This window comes from Lepidothrix coronata, unplaced genomic scaffold (assembly GCF_001604755.1).
Source record: "Lepidothrix coronata isolate B3197 unplaced genomic scaffold, Lepidothrix_coronata-1.0 Scaffold151, whole genome shotgun sequence".
Taxonomy (NCBI): Eukaryota; Metazoa; Chordata; class Aves; order Passeriformes; family Pipridae; genus Lepidothrix; species Lepidothrix coronata.
In genome coordinates, this window is record NW_016690331.1 from 1273479 (window position 1) to 1281409 (window position 7931).

The 7931-nt window shown below is 47.5% G+C and overlaps 1 long non-coding RNA gene across 1 annotated transcript; it reads right to left on the bottom strand.

Annotated features, from left to right (window-relative positions):
* Window positions 1–3624: 3624 nt before the first annotated feature.
* On the bottom strand, window positions 3625–5237 carry LOC108504055. Its single transcript, XR_001876978.1, has 3 exons — window positions 5093–5237; window positions 4259–4343; window positions 3625–3773 (listed from the first exon to the last, which is right to left on the bottom strand). It is a non-coding gene; the product is annotated as an uncharacterized LOC108504055 (long non-coding RNA).
* Window positions 5238–7931: the final 2694 nt, after the last annotated feature.

Here is a 7931-nt window from a genome sequence, read left to right on the forward strand (position 1 = left end):
TTAGATGGTTACTTACCATGGCTATCAGTTGACTCAAATGACAGGACATTGCACTTACAAGACCTTTCGTGTTCCTCACTCCTCCTTTTCTATTTCCCAATTAGGCCAGATTCTACTGCCTTTATTCATACTATTGCATTATTTCATAGCTCACACCAGTTGATTTCAGTAGTGACTCCCAGGATAAATTACAGTTTCCATGTGCCAAGATGACCTGAAGTCCTTGCCGAGGGCTGTTTCAGGCCTTTGTCATGACTTTCCTATCCTGTTTCATCCTCCACAAAGCCAGGACTTTCTCACAGCTCGTCACCTGGTTCCCCCAGAACGGGTAGACAAATACCTTCCTGTGTTTACTGTGCTTAATGGGAGACCATTAACTGTGTCACTAACATGGCGTGTATCGACCATCGCTCTTATGAACTCAGCAACCCCACCACGTACCTATCAGTAAAAAGGTATTTGTTGTCCTGCTTTATATGTGACAGTGGTTGTGTGGGCCAATGCCTCACTGAAACAGGCATTGTGTTAACATTTCCCATATTTGGGGGATAAAACACACGCTTTTAAGAATGGGTACCAACAACTGAAATGAGAATTCTGAACGTTTATAAGCATTTAAAAGTATGAACCTTTAAGAGTCATGAGAACATCATGTGCTTATCCTATTTCCCTTCAATGAAAATCCAGCCAATCACCTTTGAGTGCTGTGAAATCCTCACTGGAGCTGGTGCACAAGGTAGAGCTTAGTTATGGAGCCCCTTGTAAATCAGTGGGAATCTTTGTAAATACAAATCACAGAGCAAAATCAATTGTTTTCTAATAATTGCTCAGGAAGAATATCAAGAGCACAAAGTCAAATTCCAAAAAAAATAGGGAATGCCAGAGTTAAGATGATCATGACCTAGTCTGGAAAGGACAAGCTGCTACACTTGATGCTGCGTAGCCTCAGGGGAATGTGCAGTAACTGGTTACCCCAGTGCCCTACAAAATCTACTCCCAGGCTTTCCACATTTGATATTAATAGGAGTTATAAACAGGCACAGAACCATAACACGAGATTAGCTGTTGTTATATCTGTTTCAGAGATAAACTATCTGACAACCAGTGAAACTGAAATGGAAACCAAGCCTCTAGAGCTGCATTGGCAGGAACACTGCAGCAGGATACTGGAGAACAGAGTGCTCACAATGGGTAACCAGATAAGGGCAGAGCCAAGTTCTATCCTGTTCCACTGCTGTCCTCAAGTGAAGCAGCAGAACAATCAAAAGTGAAGTCCTGCTACTGTTGTCATGTCTCCGCTGTGGTCCCTTGAGGACACAGAATTCCCACCTCTCACCTCTTACCAGCAGCAAAAAGCTGTGGAATCATAGGATCATTTGGGTCGGAAGGGACCCTTAAAGGTCACCTAATCCAACCGCCCTGCCACGGGCAGGGACATCTTCAACGAGATAAGGTTGCTCAGAGCCACACCCTGCCTGTCCTTGAATGTTTCCAGGGATGGGGCATCCATCATCATGGCTAGGCTTCCACCACCTTTCCATAGAACAGATACAGTCTAAGGCTGCAGATAAACAAGCAATTGCACTTCTTGAAGTTGCTGTTGCCTCCTAAATTGTTGTTTCTGGCCCTGTGGTGTTGCTTTTGGAGTTTGAAAGATTCGGAGTAGGCCCTGGTCAGCTTTAGGACAAATTATTTAGGCTAAAGAATTTACCTGGTTGTCTGCAGTCAACTGGTCTTGACTGAGTGGGAGCTTTGTTACAAATCTCTCTGCTGGCTGAATTCCAGTGGCAGCTCCTCTCCAGCTCTAAGATGTTGATGAGCACCTTGGGGCAGCAGGAGACTTTAAACTTGATCAGATGAAGCAGAAGATGCAACGAGCACATGAATAGGAGACTTTGCCAACCTTTGAAAAGGCTGGAACACGATTTGGTTGCTTGCTAAGAAGAGAGCAGGCTGTCTTGCAAAGGTGGAGCATTTGCAATTGGGAAGGACTGGATATCTCACTTGTAGGTCACCAGGTGATGAGCTCTCAGAGCCTTCTACCTGTGGGTCACCAGCTGAATTCAGCCCAGCACCAAAATTATGGCCAGGAATTTTAATTATACGTTTGCTTCACATTGGGTTGAACGCTTTTCAGGCATTATTTCTCATGTGTGTGTCTGATATCTGGCACAATCAGGCCTTATCTTAGTTGGCTTCCTTAATCAAAGTTTCTGGATTAGTAGTCTACCGGAATTTGGGGTTGAACATAAATTGTTAACGTTAGTAAAAATCACATTCAGTTTTTTTCAGCACTACTTTAAGCCAAGCTGAGGATCCACATTTTCTATCATATGCACAGTAAAAAGTCAAGGAGAATAAAATCCCCACATTTACCCATAATTTGCAATGCTATTTTTTCCCCAAAAGCCTTTATCGCCGAGCAAGAAGGAAGAGAATTTCTGTTACGGTATTTGAAAGCAGGTTTCATGAATGTTTCTCAGTCTGACAGTGATACTGGTTCCTCCCAAACAACTCAGCCTGAAACAGACAACTCATAATGTTAAAGTTCAGGACAGTTACAGTTGACTGGAAAAGGGACTCAGAATGGAAATTGTTGTGCAACTGCTACCTTATGACTCGCTGCCAGATCTGAAGACAATATTAAAAGCAGCCATTTTCTTCTGATTGATCTTGTACTCTCTTATCCTTCTGCAGAATGACAATGGTAACCTCTAAACGACAGCACTGCTTGGAGTTTTCTCATTTCTTTTTGCACAGAAATAAACACGTTGTATTCAAAGGCACAAAATTCTTGGAATTCACAGCACTTGGTGAAACTGAAGGTGATCAAACAAGCACTGGCTTAATAAATTCTGATATGCACATATATTCCAACAGGGAATACTCTGTGTTTTACTTTGGTGAAAGCAGAGTCCCGGCACACTTAATGCTCCCCTGTTTTCTCATCCAAATCTCTTCTGCCATATCAAATAGGTCACTGTGTGGAAATCACAGCCATGTTTTAAGTAGATTGTGTTAACTTTATGAATGCGTCATAAAATGGGAACTCCATAACTCCGTATTGACACTGTTTTACTGTTGCAATTTACCATTCTAATGGCACTATTTAGGAAACAATGACTGAACTGCAATGAGATAATTAAGGAATAATCTCCATTACTTCAAAGTATACAAAGCAGTAAACAGCTGCCAAAAGTGATTAATAGCTGAGGTGAAGTTAAGACATCTAATCAATCTAATAAACCATTTATTGCAAGAATATAGCGGCTTACACTAAATGTGAGACATTTATCTTATTGATACAAACTGCAGTATTTGCCTTTCTTTAGGATGTAATATCACGAGACCTTGATTATTCTTCCATTAAAGTCAAGGATAAAACTCCCATTGTGATCCCAGGGTCAAGCCTTCACTGAGCTGATACCAATGAAAATAAATGCTTCCTTTTAATGTAGAACAGTTCTGCTAAAACATTTTTTTCCCCCTATTATAAAACATCCTGTGGCATTGAAAGGGGGATATGTTTTACTGGCAAGGACAAATGTCAGGAGTCATGATGAAAACCTGGATCTTCTTCTAGCTGAAAACCTGGATCTTCTTCTAGCTGGTACTGTAATTCCCTGCAAAGTATTGTTTTGTCTGTGCCTCCACCTCGGATCTGTGAAAGGGGGATGAAACCATTCCTTGTTCCACAGGATTATTCGGGATTTAGTTCATGTAGCATACAAAGAAACACAGATAGAAGATACTGTACACACTTCACAGTGTTCCTAAAGTAAAAACAGAAAGGATACATGGATTGTAACAGCTATCTCATAACTGGCACAGGAATGGGAGTAGTGGGGGTGGAGAGGCTGAACCCATGCTCGGGGGAAGGGACCTGTTTCCAATGTTACAGCAGTGCTGCCAGTACAGCTGAGCTTCCTCAGTTTCCATTTGGCTTCCCGATGCCCTGCAAGAGCGTGGACTTTCTACAGCTCCAAGTGTGTCATCAGTATCTTGCTTTTCTGCTCTCCACTTTAGTCTGGAGGGGTGAGGGAGCTGCATTGCAGCAGCAAAGGGACAAGCACAGGCAGAGACAGCCCCTTCTGGCACATTCTCCCACCCTACTTCCCCCCCAGACAGCAGTTCCCCCTCTAATCTGAAGTAAGCACCCAATTCCTTCATCAGCTGAACATACACAGTGAGCTGTTTGACTGGAATTTTATAAGATGAGTTGCAGAAACAATCTTACCAACATTAAAATCACACATACCACATTGGCTCAAGGTGAACATCGCATTTGTCAAGCCTTGCAAAACGTGCTTTTCATCAGACAAGACGTTTCTATCTCCTCATCCCTGCATAGAAAAGAGGCACTGGAGCACATGTTCTCCCACCACATGTTATAATTGCTCTTCCCCTCAGAAGAACTGGAAGATGTTCTTAGTGCTGGATGACTCTTGAACTTGCTCTGAAGCAATTCCTTTGTCTTAGTGCTAGCAGGAAGCTCCTTTGGTTTTCCCCAAATATAAATATTGATACAGAAACTCATACCAAATAATAACAGAGGTATGAATTTATTGTTTCAGCAAAAGCTCCCATGCAAATTAACCCTCAGATAATTAAAGATGCCTGCAGTGCCTGGGCGGGTAAAAGATCAAGCACTTGCTGGATTACAACATAAAGCAGTGCTGTGATAAAGCTGCATAATAACTCAGGAGCAGGAGCTCCCAGCCTTCACAGGTAGCAGGGCTAATTCCATCAGCCAACATGTACCAACTCCTGTTCATCTGTGCCCGATCCAACCTGCAAGGGACGGTTTGGAGCAGCAAGACTCTTGTCTGGAGGAGCCAAAGCCAAACAGCAGGTTGAAACTTGTACAACTGGATGCAATGCAAGCAGTGGCATCGCACTCGCTCCCTGTGCAAGTGTTTGTCATAGGAGTAGAACGGGCAAACCTAAAATACAAGTCCCAGAAACCTGCAATACTGGTATCTCTGCCTGTACTGATGTTTAGGGAGTGTTAGTTTTGGAGAGAGAAAGCGCAGGTAGATTTTGAATCACTTTTTCTACACTGAAAAAAAAACACATCAATTTGAAGACTCACAGCAAAATGTTTAAATGTGTTAACTGTGGGAATGTAACAAGGCCCCAGAGATTTAAGTCATTTTCCCCAGGAACTGGCTGTGGACTGCTGCTGAGCAGAAATTCCTCAAGGCTGGGCCTGTAGTCTTCCTTCACGGTAAAGCACTGCAACAAGAACAGCTGCTTAAATTGCTGGGATTAAGCAAAGTGGTCATTTTTGCAACCCTGTTTGGCAGTTGAAATGAATCACAGAATCACAGAATGGCCTGGGTTGGAAGGGACCTTAAAGACCACCTAGTTCCAACTTCCCTGCTATGGGCAGGGACACCTTCCACTAGACAAGGTTGCTCCAAGCCCCATCCAGCCTGGCCTTGATCACTTCCAGGGATGGAGAGCCAATGCCATGGGTTTGCTACTGTTAAGTAAAACTGTTCTGACATACATTTATGAGGGTTTTTTTAAATGCACATGGGCAGTAGCTTTCCCTTCTTTAGGGCAAAAAGAAGATAGTCGTAACCAACATTACTAAAATTCACGTTGCCTGGTTCTATGCCAGTAACGGAAGGATTTTCCCCATTTAGGTAATTAAATTTAAAACTACATTTGTCCTTTTCGTAGCAAGGTTGCAATAGAGGTTTGTATATGCATTAGAATTCATTTTTTCTAGGAGAGAAAGGAGGTTGCAATTCCTTATTTATGTTAAATATGCCACCATGTTTTCTCAAAGGTTTTCTCTTGGTTTTACACCATGACAGGCCCACAAAAGAGCCATCATTTGGAGTGGGCTCTGGGTTATGGCAGGTACTGAGGAGGGTGGGAGCAGGGCAAGCACACCTCAGTTTATCTCCTCATGGACCAGCAAACAGCAGCGCTGGGAATTCCTGGAGAGCCAGACATGCCTTTTAGGAAAAAGACAGAGAGTACTTGCTCTGGGAGAAGCAGCCAAGCCTGTACCTTCTCAGTACCAGAGAGACATGGAATTCCTGGAATGAGTTCAGTGGAGGCTACAAAATTAAGAGACTGGAGTATCTCTTGTACAAGGAAAGGCTGAGGGAGCTGGGCCTGTTCAGCCTTGAGAAGAGATGGCTGAGAGGAGACATCATCAATATCTATCAGTATCTGCAAGGAATGTGTCAGAGAATGGACCAGGCCCTGCTTGGTGGTGCCCAGCAGTAGGACAAGAAGCAATAGGCAGACACTGATGCACAGGAAATTCCACCAGAACATGAGGAAGAACTTCTTTACTGTGCTGTGACCCCACACTGGAACAGACTGTCCAGAGAGGTTGTGGAGTCTCCCTTACCGGAGACATTCCAGAACCATCTGGACACAATCCTGTGTCGTGTACTCTGGGATGACGCTGCTTGAGGATTGAGGTTGGTCCAAGTGACCCTCTGTGTCCCTTCCAACCTGACCCATTCTGTGATTTGAGCTACACGCTTGCCTCTGAAAAACACACCTCATGGCCACCTGTAAAAAAACACCTCACTCCCCACATCTCCTAAACAGATGATTTATACCTGGTCCCGATGGGTACAGTATAAACATGTTAACATTTATTAACATCAAATAAGCGTGAACATTTGTTAATATTTATTAACAAAAACATTAACATTTGGGTCCAGAGAAGGGCAACGGAGCTGGGGAAGGGTCTGGAGCACCAGGAGCTGCTGAGGGAGCTGGGGGGGCTCAGCCTGGAGAAGAAGAGGCTCAGGGGAGACCTTGTTGCTCTCTACAACCCCCTGAGAGGAGGTTGTAGCCAGGTGGGGGTCGGTCTCTTCTCCCCGGTAAAAAGTGACAGGATGAGAGGAAGCGGGCTCAGAGAAGGTTTAGGTTGGACACTTGGAAGAATTTCTTCCCCGAAAGGGTGACTGGACATCAGAACGGGCTGCCCAGCGAGGCGGTGGAGTCCCATCCCAGGAGGGCGCTTAAGGAAAGTCCGGACGTGGCACTGAGCTGACACGGTGGCGCTGAGCCCCAGGTCGGACCCGACGCTCCCGCAGCTCTTCCCCAACCGAAACAACCCCGCGATTCCCCGATTTATCTTTTCCCGCGCACCCTGGGGCGGGAAATGGCGGCCGGGCCGAGCCCGGCCCAGCCCGGCCCGGCCCACCCCGGCCCACCCCGCGCCCTCACGGCCCCAAGCACCGCCCGCCCCCCGGGCACTCCCCTCCCCTTTGTACCGCCGTGTCCCCTCCCCCGGGCCCGCCCCGTTGTTTACCGCGCTCCGCGGGCGCTGCCGCTCCCGCCCCTCGCTCGGGACCCGGCGCGGGGCGGGCCGGGCGCGCTCACGGGGCTCCGGGCGCGGCGGCGGCGGAGAAGGAGGAGGAGGAGGCGGCGGCGGCGGGTTGTGGCGCAGCGCGGGAGCGGCTCGGCCCCTTTCCCCTCCCTTCCTCCCCTCGCGCCGCGCTTCCCTCCTCGCCCGCCACCGGGAGAACGGGGGGAGGAGGAGGAGGAAGAGGAGGAGGAGGAGGGGGCGGCCCGGCTAGCGGCGGGAGGAAGGGGGGCGCGGGGATGAGATAAGCGCGGGGGCGGGCGGCCGGGGGGGGGTGATGTAGGGGCGGCTCAGGTGGATGCGGGGGGCGGCGTGAGGCCGCGGGGGGAGGCGCGGAGCGGAGCGCAGGGACGGGGGCTCTTCCCCCGCCTCGGGAGGCGGCGGCGGAGGGGGCTCGGAGGGGAGGGGGGGGTGGGGTGGGGAAGCGCTCGGAGGGGCTTCCCGGAAGGGTGAATTGGGATTAATCCCGGTATTGGGTTTTTTTTTTTTATTATTATTATTATTTTTCTTTTTTAAGGGGGGGGGTTGCGCTGCTTCCCCCCCCTCGCCGCCGCGGAGAATTGGCGCCGGGAGGAGGAGGAGGAGG